General features: G+C 34.7%; 1 non-coding gene across 1 annotated transcript; it reads left to right on the top strand.

Annotated features, from left to right (window-relative positions):
- Positions 1-12,831: 12,831 nt before the first annotated feature.
- LOC128776720 (U6 spliceosomal RNA) lies at positions 12,832-12,938 on the top strand. The gene has a single exon (XR_008421899.1). It is a non-coding gene; the product is annotated as a U6 spliceosomal RNA (small nuclear RNA).
- Positions 12,939-21,425: the final 8,487 nt, after the last annotated feature.

Here is a 21,425-nt window from a genome sequence, read left to right as displayed (position 1 = left end):
CATTTAGGATGCTATAACAAAAATACCATAGATTGGGTGGCTTAAAAAAAGAAAAACATTTATTTCTCACAGTTATAGAGGTTGGGAAGCCCAAGATTAAGGTAAACTGGTGTCCACTTAGGTGTCCAGTGAGAATATGCTTCCTGATTCATAAATGGCCATCTTTTCTGTATCCTTACAAAGCAGAAGGGTGAGGGAACCCTCTGGGTTCCTTTTATAAAGGGACTAATTTCATATACAAGGGTTCCACTTTCATGACAATTACGTCTCAAAGTTCCTGCCTCCTAATGCCATTATAGGGGGTTAGGATTTCAACATAGGAATTGGAGAGGTGGAATACAGACATTAGGTCTACTGCCCTCCACCTTTCCTCTTAAAATGGCTAAGAAAAAAAAAAACAGGCAATATCAAGTGCTGGTGAAGAAGTGGAGAAACTAGGACTCATACATTGTTGTTGGGTAAGCACAATGGAAAAGAGATTGTAGAAAACCATATGGCAATTTCTTATAAATTTAATCAAATGTTTAGCATGATTAGCCCCAATCTTGCACATTATTATTAGATTCACCTCTTAACATTTAATATTTTTAATAGTATTGTGAAGGTACTTTTTAAATTCCCAGTTGTTACTGCAAACACTTAAAAATGCAAGTTTTTGTTTTTGTTTTTATATTAAGCTTGAATCCTGCAACTTTGCAAAACTTACTGACTAGTAGGTTTTGGTGCATTTTATGAGATTTTCTACGTAGGCAATTTTATTGTCTGTGAATAGACATGGTTTTATTTATTTATTTTTATTTATAGTCTATATGGCTTTTATTTCCATTTCTTGCCAATACTGCCCTGGATATGACCTCCAATGTAATGTAGAATAGGATTGCTGAGGACATGCATCCTTGTCTTAACCCAGTGATAAGGAGAAAGCATTGAATCATACACTATTAAGAATTCACCTACAGGGGCACCTGGGTAACTCAGTCAGTGGATATGAGGCCCACATCAGCCTCTGTGCTGACAGATCAGAGCTGGGAGCCTGCTTCAGATTCTGTGTCTCCCTCTCTCTCTCTGCCCTATTGCTTCTCTCACTCTGTCTCTCTCTTTCAGAAATAAATAAACATTAAAAAAAATTTTTTTAAAGAATTCACCTACAGATTTTTCATGAGGAAGTTATATTTAATGTATAGTTTTCCTAGAGTTTTTATCTTGCATGAATTTTGTTTTGTTAAATGCTCCCTTGTTTTGGCAGCATCTATTGAAATGATTATATTACTTTTCTTGTCTAGCCTATCAATAAAGTTAATTATATTCATTGATTTTCAAATATTGAATCATCTTTTCATTCCTAAGATGAACCCCAGTTAGTCATGATATATTAACCTTTCTATATATTGCCGGATTCAATGTGCTAATATTTTGTTGAGAATTTTGTGTTTATGTTATTGAAGGATATTGATTTATAGTTTTCTTTTAATGTTTTCATCTAATTTTGACATGACGGTAATATGGAGGCCTCATAAAATGAGTTCTGAAGTGTTCCATTTTCTTCTATTATATGGAAGAAATTATGTAGAATTGATAGTTTTTAAATGTTTGTTAAATGTATAAATGAAACCATCAGGGTCTGAAATTTAAGTGTTTCAGTTATCCAAATAGATATATGACAATTCTAGTTATCTATTACTTCTTGTATGAGTTGGAAAGTTTCTACCTTTCCTGCATCTGTCCATTTCACCTAATTTGTTAAATTTATTGACATAAAATGAATTGAATTTTGCCTTTTTTAGCCTTTTAACATCTATAGTACCTCTAGTGATGCTCCTTCTTTTATCTCCAATGTTGTTAATTGATGCTCTTTCTTTCTCTCTCTCTCACTCTCAGAGGTTTCTAAATTTTATTCCTCTTTAAAATTTTTGATCATTGTGTATCATTGATTATAAACAATATGATTGCAAGTGTCTTCCTACTGGTTCCATCAATTCCTTTGTTTCTTTTCCTTCTTCTTTGATCTGCTTTTGAATTGAGTATTTTTATAATTTTATCTTCTCTCCAAAATTGGTATATTAGGTATACTTATTTTTAAAAATATTTTAGTTGGTTGCCCCTGAACTTATTATATGCAACTTTAGTTATTCACAGTTTGTCTTCAAATAATAGTATACCATTTTATATAGAGTGCAATAATTTTAAATCGCTATAATTATAACTCACCTGTCTTTTGTTTTTTTCACTGTTCTCATATATTTTGCTTTTACATTTGTTATAAACCCTTAAATATATCATTACTACTTTTGCTTTAGATAGTCGATTGTATTTCTAAGTGATTAAGGATAAGGAACAAAATGACTCTAAATTTACGTCTAGTTTTGTTATTTCCAAAGCTTTTTTTTTCTTTTCTAGATCTATGTTCTTGTCCAATATAATATTACTTCCACCTGAAGAAGTGCCTTTAATATTTCTTTTAATGTAGATCTGTTCAAAGGTTGTCTCCTATTTTTTTCTGATACAGTTTTTTACTTTCACTTTACAAATACTTTATCCCTGAAATAGAAATCTATGCTGACATGTTTTTGCAGCACTTTGTCTTTTAAAAGTGTATTTATTTATTTTGAGAGAGAAAGAGAGAGAGTGCACATGTGAGTGGGGGCAGAGCAGAAAGAGAGGGAGAGAGAGAATCCCAAGCATGCTCCTTGCTCAGTATGGAGCCTGACACAGGGCTCAATCTCATGGCTGTGAAATCATGACCTGAGCAGAACCAAGAGTCAGATGCTTAACAGACTCAGCCATTCAGGCTCCCCTTTCAACCCTTTTAAATGTGTCATTTCATTGTCTTCTGGCTTATAATGAATATTTATCTTTTTTTATTTGCATATTTATGAATTTCTCTATAGCTTTAGTTTTCAGAAATTGAGAAATGTGTATGTATAATTACATGTGTATGCATTTTGGTTTTATGTTGTTTTGTATTTCTTTTGTAGATCTCTGGTCTTGGCTCAGTGGTTTGATGTTTTTCGTTATCTTTGGGAAATTCCCATCCTTTATCTTTTTAAATACTTATTGCTCCTGTTCTCTCTCTCTTCTGAGATTCTAAGTACTTGTATGTTAGTTAGACAATTTGCTACTAGTTCAAATCCTTTGGATGCTCCATTATGTGTTTTCTTTTTCTGCAATTTGGGTGATCTCTATTGATCTATCATTAACTTCACTAATTCTTTCTCAACTATGTCAAGTCTACTAATCAGCGCTTTGAAAGGATACTTCTGATGTTTTTAATTTCCACCGTCCCATTTGTCTATTTTCATAGTATATATCTCTGCCAAAATTCCTCATCTGTTTATGAATATTACCCATGTTTTCTGCTAGATAGATATTTAAGATATGAATCACAGTTATTTTTAAATTGTGGTTTTATAGTTCCAAAATCTGAGACAACTCTAAGTCTAGTTCTGGTGATTACTTTTTATCTTTGACAATGGATTGTATTTTTCTTTTAATTTATGTGTATGTCTCATAACTGTTTTTGAATCACAGGCATTTTATGTAGAACAGTAGATATTGGAGCAAATAACATTTATGCCTATAAATAGGTATGTCTTTTCTTCTATTGGGCCATTGGAGAAAAGGCCCAATTGAATCAATCCAGCCAGGAGGTGAGCTGTGTATATACTTTGTTGTTGCTATGGTTATGTTCAGTGTAGAACTAGTTCTAATTTCTCTAATGGAAGACTGCCATTGACTTGTGCTGAGCATCTGGTCTAGGGTCCTGAAGAGTTTTTCTCAGTGTTCCTGCTTAGCCCTTTTTGCCTTTCCTACAGGCCTTGGTAACAGGGAGACTCTTTCCACTCCTCCCCTATCCCAGTGGAGTGGGTGCTTTTTGTCATTCACTGTTTCCTATGCTTGGGGCAGGGCAGGATAGGTGCTTTGTTGTACTAGCCCAGCCTCCATTGTTGGCAAACCCCCTACTGATCACCCTCAGATGTAGAGATTTCTCAGCATTCCTGCTTCTCCTCCCTGTGACAGCCAACTTTGCCTTGGATCTGTGGTAAATCTTGTGCAGAAGAGTTTCATGCCTCTCAGGAGACCTTGAATATAGGATCTTCAACCTAAAACTCTCCTATTCTTTCTGTAGGACTAAAGGTATTTTTCTTCTATCCTTTCCCCAGAAAAAAAATTAAGATTCACTGCCCCTTCCCAAGAAGGTTAAAGCTTTTATTTTGTATGAGCAAAGGGGTTTAGGGAAATGTGTGATGTTTTATGCCTGCTCTACAGTGGCAGTCAACTCCTCCTATAGGCCTATAGCCCTGTGGGAGAGGCTCTGGTCTCTTACTCTGCCATTCATCTTTCTACCAAGCATCTGAGTGATGTCCATGAAAAATAGCATGTAAATGGGTATAAAACCCCTTGTGTCTGGGGTTTTTAGGGGATCTATACTGTATACTAGCCTACATTCAACTACTAACTGTTCATTATCATATTTATTGATTTTTTTTCTTACCCATCAAATGACAACTGCTACTTCTCCCTCCCATTCTGTGTTACTTCTCTCTCCTTAGAAGGTCCCGTCCTTGACTTTTAGGCTACTTGGTTGCCCTATACATCAGCTTTGTGATAAGTTGCAGAAAATTAATGACTTTGTAATTTATTTTTTTACTGTCTTGGTGGAAATGACACACTTTCTAGCTTGGCACATTCTCATTAAAAGTAAAACTTACCCATTATTTTTTATACTACACCAATTAGGATTTTGCCTACACCTCTCCACTGACATAGTCAAAGTCATCAGGCATCTCCACACTGCTAAATCTACTAGATAATTCTTAGTACCAATCTTTCTTCATTAGTAACACTAGGCTGAGTTGATCCCTCTCTTATTCTGTGAACATTTTACTTGGTTTCCAATACACAATACACTCCTAGCTTTCCTCTTTCATTTCTGGAAGTTCCTTCTCCATATATTTTGCTGATTCTTCTTCTTCTTTTCAATGTCTTAAAATTGGAGTACCCCTGGGCTCAACCATTGTACCTCTTTCCTTCTCTACCCACACCCATTAGTGATCTCATCCAGTCTTGTGATTTTAAGTATTAGTCTAACATGAGTGATCTCCATATTTCTGTATCTAGCCCAAACTTTTTCTATTCCACACCCATATTAGTTTATTTCTTGACTTCTCTACTACAATGTCCATTGGCAGTTCAAACATCTTGTCAAAAAATTAATTCCTTATTTTCATATTTTAATCTATAGCAGACACATTCTTCTCCATCTCTCCAGATCATAACCTATTAGTTCATACCCCAAAGACAAAAACAAAAACGTAGCCCTTGCCTTCTTTCTTACATACACATCACACAACTAACTCTTTAGCAACTCATGTTGGCTCTACTTGGAAAAAAATAAAATAAAATAAATTTAAAATTAAAATAAAAAATTCACTTTCTTCTAACCATTTTGATTATTGCACCCAAATAATCATCATGTATTGCCTGGCTTATTGTAAGTATTTTCTATCCAGTGTCCTTCATTCCACTTTTGCTCCAGTATGCTTTCATCATGGGATTAAGAGTGAATTTTGGGAGTATAGGTCAGATCTGTCACCATCCTGCTCCAAATCCTCTAACAACCCCTATTTAAGTCAAAATAAAGACCAAATATATCACAAAAGATCTTTCTCTGGACCTCTCTATCTGAATATCATCTCTTACTGCTCTTCCTCTTACTGCCTAGGATGAATAATAAATTTAGCCTACTAAAATAAAAAATAGGGGCGCCTGGGTGGCTCAGTCGGTTAAGCGACCGACTTTGGCTCAGGTCATGATCTCACAATTTGTGAGTTTGAGCCCCACATCAGGCTCTGTGCTGACAGCTCAGAGCCTGGAGCCTGCTTCAGATTCTGTGTCTCCCTCTCTCTCTCTCCCTCCCCCTGCCCCTCAAAAGCATTAAAAAATAAGGTAAGATAAATAAAATTAAAATAAAATAAAATAAAATAAAATAAAATATAATATAATATAATATAATATAATATAATATAATTTCCAACTATACTTGACACTTTACTGTTCTTCAAAGTACCAGATATATTCCCACCCAGAGCTTTTGCACTACATGTTTCCTCTGACTAGAACGCTTTTCTCCTGGATATCTACAGAGCTTACTCCTTCACCTTCAAGTATTAACTCAAATGTTATGTTTTCAAAACATTAACTGACCCACTTCCAACAAGGGCTCTCTGTGCTTCTTACTTTGCTTAATTTTTCTTCATAGTACCTTTTCCCATAGCATACGATTATCACCTCTACCAAAGTATATAATGTACTTATTTACTGTGCTTAGTGTTATGTTTCCTCACATTAAAATGGAAAACAATAATTTTGTCTCTCTTTTTCACCAACGTAACCCCACTATTTAGAAGAGTATCTAACAAAGAGTAGACAATCACTAAATATTTTGTTAATGTTTATTTATTTATTTTGAGAGAAAGAGAGCACAAGCAGGGGAGGGGAGAGAAAGAGAGAGACAGAATGCCAAGCAGGCTTTTCCTGGTCAGCATGGAACCTGATGCAGGGCTCAAATTCACAAAACATTAGATCATGACCTGAGCCAAAATCAAGAGTTGGTACTCAGCTGACTGAGCCACTCAAGTGTCCCAATTGCTAAATATTTCTTTAATGAATGATCAGGGTTGATTGTATGAATTAAATTAAGTCACATAGGTAGAACACCTGATATCCAAGAGGATCTTAGTAAATACTTTCCATGAATAGTACAAGCAAGGATGAGCACATAAATATTCTTTGATGAACTAGTGTGACTTTTCAGTTTTTAAGTTTTAAATCCCCTGTTCTGAGTGGAAACAAATAATGAATAAGTATATATTTAAAAATTACATTCTTGGGGCACCTGGGTGGTACCGTTGGTTAAGCATCCTACTCTTAATTTCTGCTTAGCTCTCCCTTTCATACAAAACTACTTTTGGCATGTAGTTTTGTGTTGTTGAAGCAAAACTCAGACTTTCAAAAATGTCACACACAAAAAAGATAAAATGCACATTGTTCTCTATTACCTTGACTTTCTCACTTATAAGAATATAACTTTTATTTATTTTTTTTAATTTTTAATTTAATCATTTATTCGAGGGCGGAGGAAGAGTGTTAAGGAATTGGCTGACATAATTATGGAAGCTGTCAAGTCCAAATCTGCGATGTGGGCCAGCAGGTTAGAAACCCAGGACAACTGATGGTGCAAATAAAATCCAAATGCCATCTGTTGGATAATTCCCTATTGCTTGAGGAAGCCAATACTTTGTTCTGTTCAAACCTTCGACTGACTAGATGAAGCCCACCCACATTATGGAGGGCAATCTGCTTACTCAAATTTTAAATGTGAATCTCATCCAAAAACATTCTCCAAGTTGACACAAAAGTTAATTATCACAACAGGTATTTAGGCACACTAAACATACATTAAAAATGTACACAAATGTTTACAGCAGTTTTATTCAGAATAGCTAAGTCTGTAAACCTCATTTGTCCATCAGCAAGAGAATAGACAGTGGTATACTTATAAATTATACCATAAAAAGAACAAATTCCTTAACCACACACACCAACATAGATTAATCTCAAAAACATTAAGCTGAATGGAAAAAGGCTTACATAAAAGAACACATAATGTATGATACCATTTATATAAAGTTCTAGAACTGGCAAGGCTAATCTACAGTGGAAAAAAGAATCGTATTTGAATCTGAGGGCAGGTGAGTAGGTATTGATGAGCAAAAGGCATAAAGAAATTTCCAAGTATAATAGAAATTTTCTGTTTCTTAAAGGAATTTTGGTTTTCATGGATGTATGCAGATTCCAAATCTATCAGTCATACACTAATTTTTTTCACATATAGTTATATAAAATTTTTATCTTAAAAACAATAAACAAATGTTGAACCATAGTTAATGCTATGTATGCTTAAGCATTTAGAGGCACCTAAACACTTCAGCATGCATTTCATCAAACAGATTTTAATATTTATTTATAGTCTACAACCTACTTTAAAATGCATCAAAAAACTTAAATGGATTTGTGGGTAAGCAATGGGACAGATAGTTATGTAAGAAAGCATATATAGTAAAGTTAACCGAAGAACCTATTGGTAGTTATACTGGTATTCACTGTACCCTTCTATGTTTTTCTATGTTTGAAACTTTTTATAATAAAATATTAGGGGAAAAAATAAAATGTAAATAAAATAATTATTTGTAAAAGTATCTCCCATGCATTCAATATAATTGATCCCTTTTTGGTAAAAATGAAAACCTGTTTTCCTAATTAATTTATATTTAAATAGAAAACATCCACAAGGAAAAACTGAAATAAAGTTTTCATGTAGCTCTTTAAATTATATTTTTTACTGTAGATCAGAAGCAAAGTATAATAAAAACTAAAGCATTGCTTGTCAGGAAATACACGATTAGTCCCTTCAAGCAGGCATGAAAGGGAGAATTTTAAAGGAGGGTCTCATCTCCCTGTCTAAAGTGTCTTATTATTGCTTTTTCTTTCAGAACTGTAGACCTAAAAGTCATGGACATATTATTGGAGCATTGATACAAAGCATCCTTTGCATTACTGACATTCTCCAGTTGAAGGGTCCTGAGTACTTCCTATAGAAGGCAAATGATACCTATAAACCTTTTACTCTGATCCCTGATTTTAAAAATGAAGGTCTGACTCTTCACCACAGATTTCCTAATAATTCATATAAACCAGTCAGTGCTTTTGCAAACTGAGGTTTGAGAAAAGAAACAGTAACACTTTTAAGTTTCCAATGGCAATATCAGAGGTAAAATAAAAACAGCACCTGTGTCTGAATGACTTATATTAAATTAACAACTCTGCACTAATTATGATGAACTTGACCATCGATATTCCCCATTATCATCAAGCAAGGACTCAATGATCTCTTCTAAATGGGAAGCTTTCTGGATCCCCATCCCACTTTTGCCTCCTTCCATTATCCCACTTCCAGAGGGTCCTCACTCAAATACACCTACACTAATGCACATAGACACAGCCTAATAATGTTGAAAAAGTATTTTCCAATATTTATACCTCAATGCCTTCCATTCACATAGTGCCTTACATTTCAATATGCCTTAGTAATAGTAGTCCACTAAGACTTAATAGGAAATGCTGCCTCCAGCTTTAGTTCTCAAATCATTGTTCAAATAGAGCAGCATGAAAATCACTGGTGGCTATTTTAAAACCAGGTTTATGAGACCTACCTTACAACTACTCAAAGAGAAAAAACAGAATTCTGTAAGATGGTGCCCAGAAGCTGTGTGTGTGTGTGTGTGTGTGTGTGTGTGTACCCTTTCACTCAAAATTTAAGAATCACAGTGTTCTTACCAATTATGCCTATTCTTTGGCATGAGAATCTTGATTGAAATCATTACCTGGGTTCCAGCTAGTTAAGATAGCTATTTATAACAATACATGTAGAACTTTTTAATTGAAAAAAAAAAGGATTAACTGAAAATTCTTTAATGTCCGTGATGGATTGACTTTACTAGAGCATGTGTGTGTGGAAAAAGGAAAGGACAGAAGTGCAGACTGTAGAATAGGCAATACTGAGAGTAATATTTAACATGGTTCTGGTTGTATTGCCTAATCCCTTCTTTGTAGAAATTAGTAATAATCCTAATCAAATGTCCTTCACAATAGATCTTTGTTTGGTCATAGTCTTTCTTTTCTTTCTTTGTTATCCTGGGTCATTCTTCCTTATCCCTGATTTCCAATAGAAAGTGGCTTCATTATGGTGGCCATGAAATTTCAGTTTTGGGAGACAATTATTCATAGATTTCTTATTTCTGCATATCTTATAAGCAGAGACACTGACTGCTTTTTTTTTTTTTTGAGCTATATTTTCAACAATGTTTGCATAGCAAGCAGCATTGGAGGATATAGTGTCTTCCTTGAGAGAAACAGGAAGGTTTGCTTGGTATCCAGTATAAAATATGCATGTTTCCTAAATTCAAGGTTTCTTTCCTGTGATATAACCCAACACATATACAGGTGTCACCCGGCCCTCTTCATATCACCTTGTGGGAACTGGGGTATAGGGCACCAGTGCAAGAAAACGCTGAGTCTCTGGCTACTATGAGTAATTAATTGTCCTTTGTCTCTAACCCAGAGGTTATTTGTCCTCTTTCTGCGGTGGGATAATTTACTAGCTTAAGGGTATGGTAAAATCCCAGGTGCTTCACAGTTTTGATGGTAAATTGCATAACATTTTCCATTTCTCTCTCCTTACAGAAAGTTCAGACTAAGCAATAAACCCTTAAAAACTTTATTTGTATAATTCTAGTTATCTCCATTGTAACTTCCAAAATTTCAAGAGACCCTTTCACTGTGTAGAAAGTGTAGAGAATACTTCTACAAGTAATTTGTAGACCCAGACATGACATCCTTGTTCTAACCAGGCCTACACTGTCATATATTGTGTCTCCTCAGAATTCTAATATACATTACGCTGAATGGAAGGGCTGGCATTTTATCTCACTATGGTCTCCTATATGCAGCAACTTGCAGATCAAATCCAAACTAAAACTGATTTTATGATTGTTTTTCTCAACATGTCTAATAAATCTGACTGTAGCTTCCTGTGCAAGTGGAGAGGAAGGAGTTCCTTACCAATTTTATCTCTGTAGTCATATATAGACTTCAAAGTACTTTTATTTTGTTTTCTGTTTTATGTAAGCACAGTATCATAGACTTAACTTTTAAAGTTGACAAAGATCTTAGAAAGCATCTCTGTGCAACCTCCAAAACAAAGCATATACACAAAATATAAACAGACATTGCTTAATAATCTATAGTGATTGGAGCTTACAGAATTCACAGGAAAGTGCTTACTTATCATGATTGAGTTTATTTAATATTTAGAAATGTCTTCTTATCCCAATCATCTCTAACCATAGTCCTAGGATCATCTTCTAGAGCTTCCACTGCACTTAACTATCCTCTCGCAGATATCATAAGCAATTTCCTCCCCAAACCAAACTTATCATATTATTTTTTAAATGCCATGACTTCAAAATCTTTGGGTATTCTGGCAAAATCCATACTAAAATGTACTTTATAGCCGCTTCTCCCACAACAGCCTAATAGCAAAACTTAACATTGTTTTGGTCTTTTTTTGTGCAGATTAATCATATTGTTGATTTATATTATGTTCATAATTATTTAGAAATGTCAGGTCTTTTTCATATGAATTCCTGACAAACCAAGTTCATCACGTGTTAAATTCATACAATTGATTTTTTTCTCTTATCTAAAATAATCAAAAAAACACTGTGCTAACTTAGTTTGGTGGGCTTTAATCCATTTTCTATCCTCTTAGGATTCTTTTTAAATGTTATTTCTGTAATCAAAAGTATTGGTATCTTTTTCAAGATATGTCATTACAATATCTGAAACAAATGCCTTTAAACCCTTATCTAAGTTATTGATTAAAACATCAGACGGAACAGGACCAGTAACATAACCTTTTGATCTCTAGCTTTCTCTCATAATTGACATGATCCTTAAGATCTACATTTTTTAAGTGTGGTTATTTAAAAGGTTTCACATTTACCTTACTGTATTGTCAGCTAGGATTATTTAGTTATCTCATTCCCAAAGTTACAATGACTTGAAAAAAATGTAACGTGCCTTGCTGAAACTTGGGGAAACTATTTGATTAATCCTTTATTATGAAATGTATAAATATTTCTTGTAGAAAATTGCAGAATCGCATGGGAAATAGAGAGTGCAGTTGACCATAGTTTAAAGATGGTTATCAGAATCAGAATAGGTCCACAAAGTCTGCAAAGTAGCAGAGACACAAATGAAGTGCAGATAAAACCACCCTGAAGCTGGGAGAATACTATGAGCTTTAAATTATCTGTATATAGAGAAATCATTATTAAATGCCAACACAGCTACTATTAAACTTCTGACTATCACCTCAAGAGATTGTGTCTGGAGAAAAGGGCTAAGTCTGAAGAAACTGCATAGAAAACAGGAAAAGAGAAAAGGGGGCATGGGCATGGACAAAGCAAACCTAAAATTACCACAGAAAAATCCAACACTGAACACAGATCTGAAACATGATGGGTGAAAGTCCTAGATATAGTAAAAGATTTGAAAATACATAGGTCCTGAGGTGGAAGCCTTGGACAAAGAACATTTCGGGGGGGAGAGGCAGGTAAGTAGAATGGAGAAGACATCCATTTAAACTGGTAGTGAAGCCAAAGAAGGAATTAAGAGAAACAAATAGAGCTCTTGAAATTAAAAAAAAAAAAAAAAAAAAAAAAGACATGAGTCCTTTCCTTCCACCACCACCAACATAAAATATATCCATTTTTAAAAAGTAACTTTATCCTAGTAACAACAATCAGACAAGAAAAAGAAATAAGGCATCCATATCGGTAAAGAAATTAAACTGTCACTTTGTACAGATGACAAGATACTACACTTAGAAAACCCTAAAAACTCCACCAAAAAACTATGAGAAGTAATAAATGAATTCAGTACATTTGCAGGATACAAAATTAATAGCCAGAAATTGATAGCATTTCTATATACTAATGATGAAGTAGCAGAAAGAGAAATTAAGAAAACAGCTCCATTTACAATTACACAAAAATAATAAAATACCTCTGAATAAATTTAATGAAGGAGGTAAAAGAGCTATACTCTGCAAAATATAAAACACTGATGAAAGAAAGATGGCACAAACAAATGTAAAGATATTCCATGCTTGTGGACTGGAAGAATTAATATTGTTAAAATGTCTACCCAGTGCTCGCTTCGGCAGCACATATACTAAAATTGGAACGATACAGAGAAGATTAGCATGGCCCCTGCACAAGGATGACACGCAAATTCGTGAAGCGTTCCATATTTAAAAAAAAAAAAAAAAAAAGTCTACCCAAAGTAATATACACATTCAATGCAATCCTTATCAAAATACCAACAGAATTTTTCACAGAACTAAAACAAATACTACTAAGATTTGCATGGATTTCTAACCAAAGCAATTTTGAGAAAGAACAGCAAAGATGAAGTTATCACAATTCCAGATTTCAAGATACACTACCAAGCTGCAGTAGTCAAAACAGTATGGTACTGGCACAAAAATAGATACATAGATGAGTGGAAAAGAACAGAAAGCCCAGAAATAAACCCACACTTACACAGTCAATCTGTGACAAAGGAGACAAGAATATATAATAGCAACAAGACAATTTCTGTAATAAATGATGCTGGGACAACTGAACAGCAAAAGAATGAAACTGAACCACTTACTAACACCATAAGCCAAAATAAACTCAAAATGGGCTCAAGACCTAAATGAAAGACTTGAAACCATAAAAATTTTAGAAGAGAACACAGGCACTAATTTCTCTGACATTAGCCATAGAAACATGTTTCTAGATATGTCTACTCAGGAAAAGAACCAAAAACAAAAGTAAATTATTGGAACTACATCAAATTAAAAAGCTTCTGTACAGTTTAGGAAACCACCAACAAAACAAAAAGGCAACCTATAAAATGGGAGAAGATGTTTACAAATGATATAACCAGTGATGGGTTAATATCCAAAATATATAAAGAACTTATATAATTCAACACCAAAACCACAAACGATACAGTTTAAAAATGGGCAGAGGACCTGAATACACCTTTTTGCCAAAGAAAACATATAGCCAACAGACACATGAAAAGATGCTCAACATCAGTAATCATCAGGGAAATGCAAATTAGAACTACAATGAAATATCACCTCACACCAGCCAGAATGGCTAGTATCAAAGAGTCAAGAAATAACAAGTGTTGAAGAGGATAAGAAGGAAAGTGAACACCCATGCACTGTTGGTGGGAATGTAAATTGGTGCAACCACTGTGGAAAACAGTACAGAGACTCCTCAAAAAATTAAAAGTAACAATGTCTCATGATCCAGTAATTCCACTAGAGGGTATTTATAAAGAAAAATGAAAACAGTAATTCCAAAAGATGTATGTATGTTTATTCCAGCAATGTTTACAATAGTCAAGATAAGGAAGCAATCTAAGTGTCCATTAATAGATGAATGAATAAGAACTATCTTGTGATATATATACACGATGGAATATTACACCACCATAAAGAACAAGAGGACTTGCCATTTGTGACACCATGGATGGACCTAGAGCATTTTATGCTAACTGGAATAAGTCAGACTGAGAAAGACAAATGCCATATGATTTTCCTCATAAGTGGAATCTAAACAATGAATGAATAAACAAAAAGTAGAATCAGACCTATAAATAACAGAGAGCAAACTGATGGTTGCTGGAGGGAAGGGGTATAGGGGATGGATAAAATGGGTAAAGGGGAGTGGTAGCTATAGGCTTCCAGTTATGGAATGAATAAGTCATGGGACTAAAAGGCACAGCATAGAGAATATGGTCAATAATATTATAATAGCATTGTATGTGGACAGATGGTAGTTACACTTGTGGTGAGCATAGCATTACATATGGAAAAGGTGAATCACTGTATTGCACACCTGAAACTAATATAACATTGTCAATTATGCTCAAATTAAAAATTTTTAAATTTAAAAATTAATATAAAAAGTAACTTTATTAAACAGAAAAGTGTGCTTTAGAAATAGGAACACTGTTTATAAAATGGGTAAAATAAAATTGGGATATTTCCATGTAAAGCTACTATAAGATAAAAACAGAAAATGACAACAGTATATCTAAGGAAAATTCCTCCAAAAGAACAAATCCTGAAGCAGAAATTAGAGTTATAAGACAACACTCAAACTGAATAAAATACCCTAAAATAAGTGTTTGAAGATAATGCTTATACAACAAATTCACATTTTAGGAACAAAATAGACAAATCAGCAAGAAAAGAAATGAGTTGATTGAAATCAACAAGAAAATTAAAGAAAAAGTCATAAATGAGGAACAAGGTAAAAACTAATGAGAATTTGTTTTGAAATGAAAATAAGTGAATACAGACAGATTAACAAATAAATGAAATAAAGAAAAAAAGAAAGAAAATTATTAAAATGGAATATAGGCAGAGAAGATCTAATATAAAAATAAATAGAATCCATAAAGAAGATTAACAAATAAATGAAATAAAGAAAAAAAGAAAGAAAATTATTAAAATAGAATATAGGCAGAGAAGATCTAATATAAAAATAAATAGAATCCATAAAGAAGATTGTCAAACAATGTATTAGAACTTGTGTATAAAACTGTAGTCCAGAGAGTTTTACTTTTGGCCCCAATGGGTGAACAAGACCTAGACTTACATTCCAGTCTTAACAACGAGAAAACTGGAGAGAATAAATGACAATGTTTTCACAATTCATATACTGAAGGAGTGTAATCTGTGTGAGGAGTAAAGCAAATGAGGTGAACCTTATGATTATCCCTGAATTGGGGTGTTTCTAGAAGGGTCCTATTGTCACAACTGAGTTGAGGAGGCTGACATTAAAATTTGCCTAATATCTTTGCTGACCACAAATTATGGAGACACACACACGAGATCGCCAGATGGAACTTATAAGAGAAAAACTAAGATATCAACTTTTTCACATGTGAGGGAGCCATTTTTTTTAATTTGAACCCAGGTAAGTTAACTGTTAAAATAAAAAGCCAACATTCCTCAGAAGAACCCGACAGAATTCATAGTCACTATAACATATCATCTACATTATCCACTTATCAAAGAAAAATTGTGAGACATGAAAAAAAATTAAGAAAAATGTGACTCATACCCAGAAAAAAAGGACAGTCAATTAAAACATAATCTGGGCAGAAGCAGCTCTTCAATATAGCACACAAAGACTTCGAGGCGTCAATTATAAGTATATTCAAAGAGTTAAAAGAAAAATATACAAAGAACTAGAGGAAAGATGATGAAGGTGAGTGAACAGATAAGGAATATCAATAGAGAAATACAAAAAATTTATCAAAATACATATTATATAACTGAAAAATACAGTAACAGAAAGTTAAAACTCACTAGATGAGAAGTAGCAGCTGATTGGTGGACTTCACTTGACTTTGAGACTTACACTAAAGCAAAGTAAAAAAGAGTAAGGTTTTACCCTAAAGGAAAAAAAAGGATATTTACATCAATGGAACAAAAAAGAGGATTCAGAAGCAGGCCTACACATTTATGACCAATTGGTTTCTGACAAAGGCACAGAGGTAATTCCATGAGGGAAAAGATTAATTTTGCAGCCAATGGTGCTTGCATGAATGGATATCCATCCATTTAAAAAGCAGACATCAAGGTTTACTTCACATCATACACAAAACTAATTCAAAATAATGTCTCAATAATGCACAGACCTATTATAAAAATTAAAACTATACAAATTATAGAAGAAATAGAAAACAACCTTATGATCTTGGACAAGGCAAGACTCGGGTTCCTTAGGACCTAGGAAACAGGGAACATTAAAAAAAAAAAAAAAAAAAAAAAGATAAAGTGGATTTCATCAAATTTTAAATGCCCAATCTTCTAAAAGTAATTAATAGCCTGCACAGACTGAGAGAAAAATATTCATAACACATATATATGATACAGGAGTTGTATGCAGAAAATATTAAAAAAATTACAACTCAATAACATGAAGACAAACAGCTCCCCAAAGCTGGCAAAAGATTTGAACAGAAACCTCACAAACAAGCTATACAAGTGGCCAATAATTACATGAAAAGTTGTTGAACAGCATTAGTCATCAGGGAAATGCTAATTGAAACAATTAGATACCACTACAGACCCACTAGAATAGCTAAAGCAAAAAACAAATGAATAACAAAACACTGAAAAGACAAAGCACTGGCAAGGAAAAAGAGCACCCAGAATACTTATACACTGTTGGTAGTAATGAAAAATGGTTCAAGAACTTTGCAGAACAGTTTGGCAGTTTCTTATAAAATTAAATGTGCACTTACATTTGCAGGATCTAGCAATTCCACTCCTATTTCACACAAGAGAAAGAAAAGCCTATGTTCACACAAAGAATTGTGCACAAGTGTTCATAGAAGGCTTAAAAAATTTTTAATTTTTTAAGGTTTATTTATTTTTGAAAGAGAGAGAGAGAGAGAGAGACAGAGTGCAAGCAGGGGAGGGCAGAGAAAGAGGGAGACACAGAATCCAAAGCAGGCTCCAGGCTCTGAGCTGTCAAAAGAGCCTGACATGGGTCTCGAACTCAGGAACTGTGAGATCATGACCTGAGCTGAAGTCAGACACTTAATGGGCTGAGCCACCCAGGCACCCCTCGGGTTTAGTCTTAATAGCTAAAAAGTGAAACAGCACAAATGTGTATCACTGCGTAAATTCATAAACAAATTGTGATATATATATATATATATATATATATATATATATATATATACAATGGAGTACTACTCATTAATAAGAAGAAACTACAAACACATGTAAAAATATGGATAAATTCTAAAACCACACTGAGGAAGAGAAACAAGATAAAACAGAAACAAGATAAAAACAGAGGCCAGACACAATACAGTTCATACTGTATGATTCCATTTACATGAAATTCTAGAAAAATAAAATTTAATCTCTAGTGACAGAAATCAAATCAGTGCATATTTACAGCCAAGGAATGGAGTATTAGGATGTTGCAGGTATGTTCAGGGGAAGGTGTTGACTAAAGTCGGGGCACAAAATAACTTCCTTGAGTTGTGAGAAAGTCCTACATCTTGGTTGTGATGGCTGTTACATGGGTTATACAAGTGGGTACATTGTCAAAAATCATCAAACTCTACACTTAAAACGGTTGATTGCATTTTGGGGGGTTGGATTTTATGAATTCTTTATATATTTTGGATACTAACCCTTCATCAGATATGTTACTTGCAATTATCTCCTCCCAACACCCAAAAAAACAAATATTCCAATTAAAAGTGGGCAGAAGACATAGATATTTGTCCACAGAAGACATACAGATGTCCAACAAATACATGAAAAAATGCTCAAAATCACTCATCATCAGGGAAATACAAATCTAAACTGCAATATTACCTCACACCTGTCAGAATGGCTAAATCAACAACACAAGGAACAACAGGTGTTGGTGAGGATGTGGAAAAAGGTGAACCCTCTTGCACTGTTTGTTAGACTGTAAACTGGTACAGTCACTGTGGAACACAGTATGGAAGTTCTTCAAAAAGTTAAGAATAGAACTACCCTATGATCCAGCAACTGTACTACTAGGTATGTACCCAAAGAATACAAAAATACTATTCAAAGAGATACATGCACCCCAATGTTTATATCAACATTATCTACAAGAGCCAAAATATGGAAACAGCCCAAGTATCCAATTGCTGAATAGATTATATATATAGCTATATATGCATATAATTATACATATAGTTATATTTCAATTAATATATATGTTAAACTATATATAAACTATACATATATATAAAATATACATATATATAAAATATATGTATACATAAACTACATATAATAACCCAGAAAACCACCAGAAGACTAGCAGAACAGACTCTCCAGAGCCAAGCGTAAACAAGAGGCCCAGAGAAAAGGGTAGGAAGGGTGGAGAGGCGCTGCATGCTACGCGACTGGTGGAAGGGAGCCAGGGCAGTGGAGGGGCAGCCCACTGGGCAAGGCAGAGCCCCTTGCAAAAACGGAGGGGCCAGACTGCGTGAGTTCTGACAGCCAGTGGGACTTAACATCTGGAATGTTAAAAGTCAACAGCTCTGCTCCTGGAAAGCAGGGAGGGCAAGAGGACACTGGGAGGGAGAGTTGCTGAGCCCCAGAAGACAGAGCTCAGCTCATAGGGGAACAAAGGTGCTGGCAAGCGCCATATCCCTCTCCTACCCCAGCTGAAATTCCAAAGGGAACTAGTTCACATCACCAGACTTGTTTATACTGCTCAAACACCCAACACTTTGCTTCTGTGGATTCATCTCTCTGTCGGCTCTGCCTCCCTCCCAGTGCTGCAGGGCCCTCCCGCAGAGGACCACCCATGGCAAAGTGAGCTAAGCCTGCCCCTCCTGCCCCTGTGCACCTTGCGGATCCACCCCAGCTAATATGCCAGATCCCACTGAAGCAGCACCACAAGCCTGGCAGTGTGCAAGTAGCCCAGATAGGGGCCACACCACTCCACAGTGAGTCCTGCCCCTGGGAGAGGGGAAGATAAGGTACACACCAGTCTGACTGTGGCCCCAGCAGTGGGCTGGGGGCAGACATCAGGTCTGACTGCAGCCTTGCCCACCAACACAAGTTACTCCAGACAGCACAGGGGAGGTGCCCTGCAGTTGGGAGCCACTGAAGGGACTACCCAAAATGACGAAACGGAAAAATTCTCCTCAAAAGAAACTCCAGGAAGTAGCGACAGCTAACGAATTAATCAAAAACTATTTAAGCAATATAACGGAACAAGAATTTAGAATAATAGTCATAAAATTAATCGCTGGGCTTGAAAAAAGCATAGAGGACAGCAGAGAATCTATTGCTACAGAGATCAAGGGACTAAGAAATATTCATGAGGAGCTAAAAAAATGCTATAAATGAGGTGCCAAATAAAATGGAGGCAGCCATAGCATGGATTGAAGAGGGAGAGGAGAGAATAGGTGAATTAGAAGATAAGATTATGGAAAAAGAGGAAGCTGAGAAAGAGAGATAAAAAAATCCAGGAGTATGAGGGGAGAAAACTTAAAGAACTAAGTGAAGCAATCAGACAGAACAATATCCATATCATAGGAATTCCAGAAGAGGAAGAGAGAAAGGGGCTGAAGGTGTACTTGAACAAAACATAGCTGAGAACTGCCCTGATCTGGGGAAGGAAAAAGGCATTGAAATCCAAGAGAAGTCCCTTCAGATGTAACTTGAATCGATCTTCTGCATGACATATCATAGTGAAACTGGCAAAATACAAGGATAAAGAGAAAATTCTAAAAGCAGCTAGGGATAAACAGGCTCTAATTTACAAAGGGAGACCCATAAGACTAGTGGCAGACCTATCAACTGAAACTTGGCAGGCGAGAAAGGAATGGCAGGAAATCTTCAATGTGATGAACAGAAAAAAATATGCAGCTGAGAATCCTTTATCCAGCAAGTCTGTCATTCAGAATAGAAGGAGAGATAAAGGTCTTCCCAAACAAAAACTGAAGGAATTCATCACCACTAAACCAGCCCTACAAGCGAGGAGATTCTGTGAGTGAAATGTTGCAAGGACCACAAAGTACCAAAGTGTGTCTATATATATATATAAAATATAATATATATTATATATATATTATATTATATATATAATAGTGTAATATTACTTAGCCATAAAAAAGAATGAAATTTTGCCATTTGCAATGACATGGATGGAGCTAAAGAGTATTATGCTAAGCAAATTAAGCCAGGCAGAGAAAGACAAATATCATATGATTCACTCATATGCAGAATTTAAGAAACAAAACAAATGAGCAATGGGTAAAAAGTGAAAGAGGCAAACCAAGAAACAGACCCTTAACTATAGAGAATAAACTGATAGTTACCAGAAGGGAGGTGGCTGGGGAGATGGTTTAAGTAGATAATGGAGATTAAAGAGTACACTTGTTGTAATGAGCATTGGGTGATGTATGGAATTGTTGAATCGCTGTATCATACACCTGAAACTAATGTATGTTAACTAACTGGAATTTAAATTAAAACTTATTTTGGGTTGAATTTTATATATGTAAAAATATGTAATTATACACCAGAATCAGGAAAAAAGCTTTAATCAAAGAAAACTTTCTTGAAATAAAAAAAAAAAAAATGACCTGCATCTACATATTAGAAGGGTCCAGTGAGTTCCTGGAAAGATTGATTTTAAATAAATGGTACACCCTAGTAAAACTATTACAATTTAAAGACAAAAATTTTCAGGATTTACACACACTCAGATCAAAGTAAGAAAATATTATTAAGATCAGACTTCTCAAAATCAACATAAAAAGCAAGGCTTCATAGAACAGCATTTTTAAGACACTCAAGTAAAAGGGAGTATGAGCCAAGGGTGGTCTACCCAAGTAAGCTACTGTTCAACTGTCAAGGCCATTGACAATGATTTACACCTGAAATAACTCGCACTGTTCTTAAGAGTCTTTCTGGAGGAAACTACCAGGTTGGTCTTCATCCAACCAGAAGATAATGTGAAATCTGGGGCAAAAGGATGGACAGTGAGCAATCAGTATATTTAATTAGAGATGTAAGACTAAATCAAAGATGTGGGAAAAGGTGAAAGAAGAGCATGTAAATATGATCTCACAAAGTACAAAGAATTCCACTTTTAAAATTAATTTTAAAAAGGGAGTGAAAATGGGAAAATAATGTAAACTCACTGATG

This window comes from Panthera pardus, unplaced genomic scaffold (assembly GCF_024362965.1).
Source record: "Panthera pardus isolate Hobbes unplaced genomic scaffold, ASM2436296v1 HiC_scaffold_13, whole genome shotgun sequence".
Lineage (NCBI taxonomy): Eukaryota > Metazoa > Chordata > Mammalia > Carnivora > Felidae > Panthera > Panthera pardus.
This window is presented reverse-complemented; position numbering and strand designations above follow the sequence as displayed.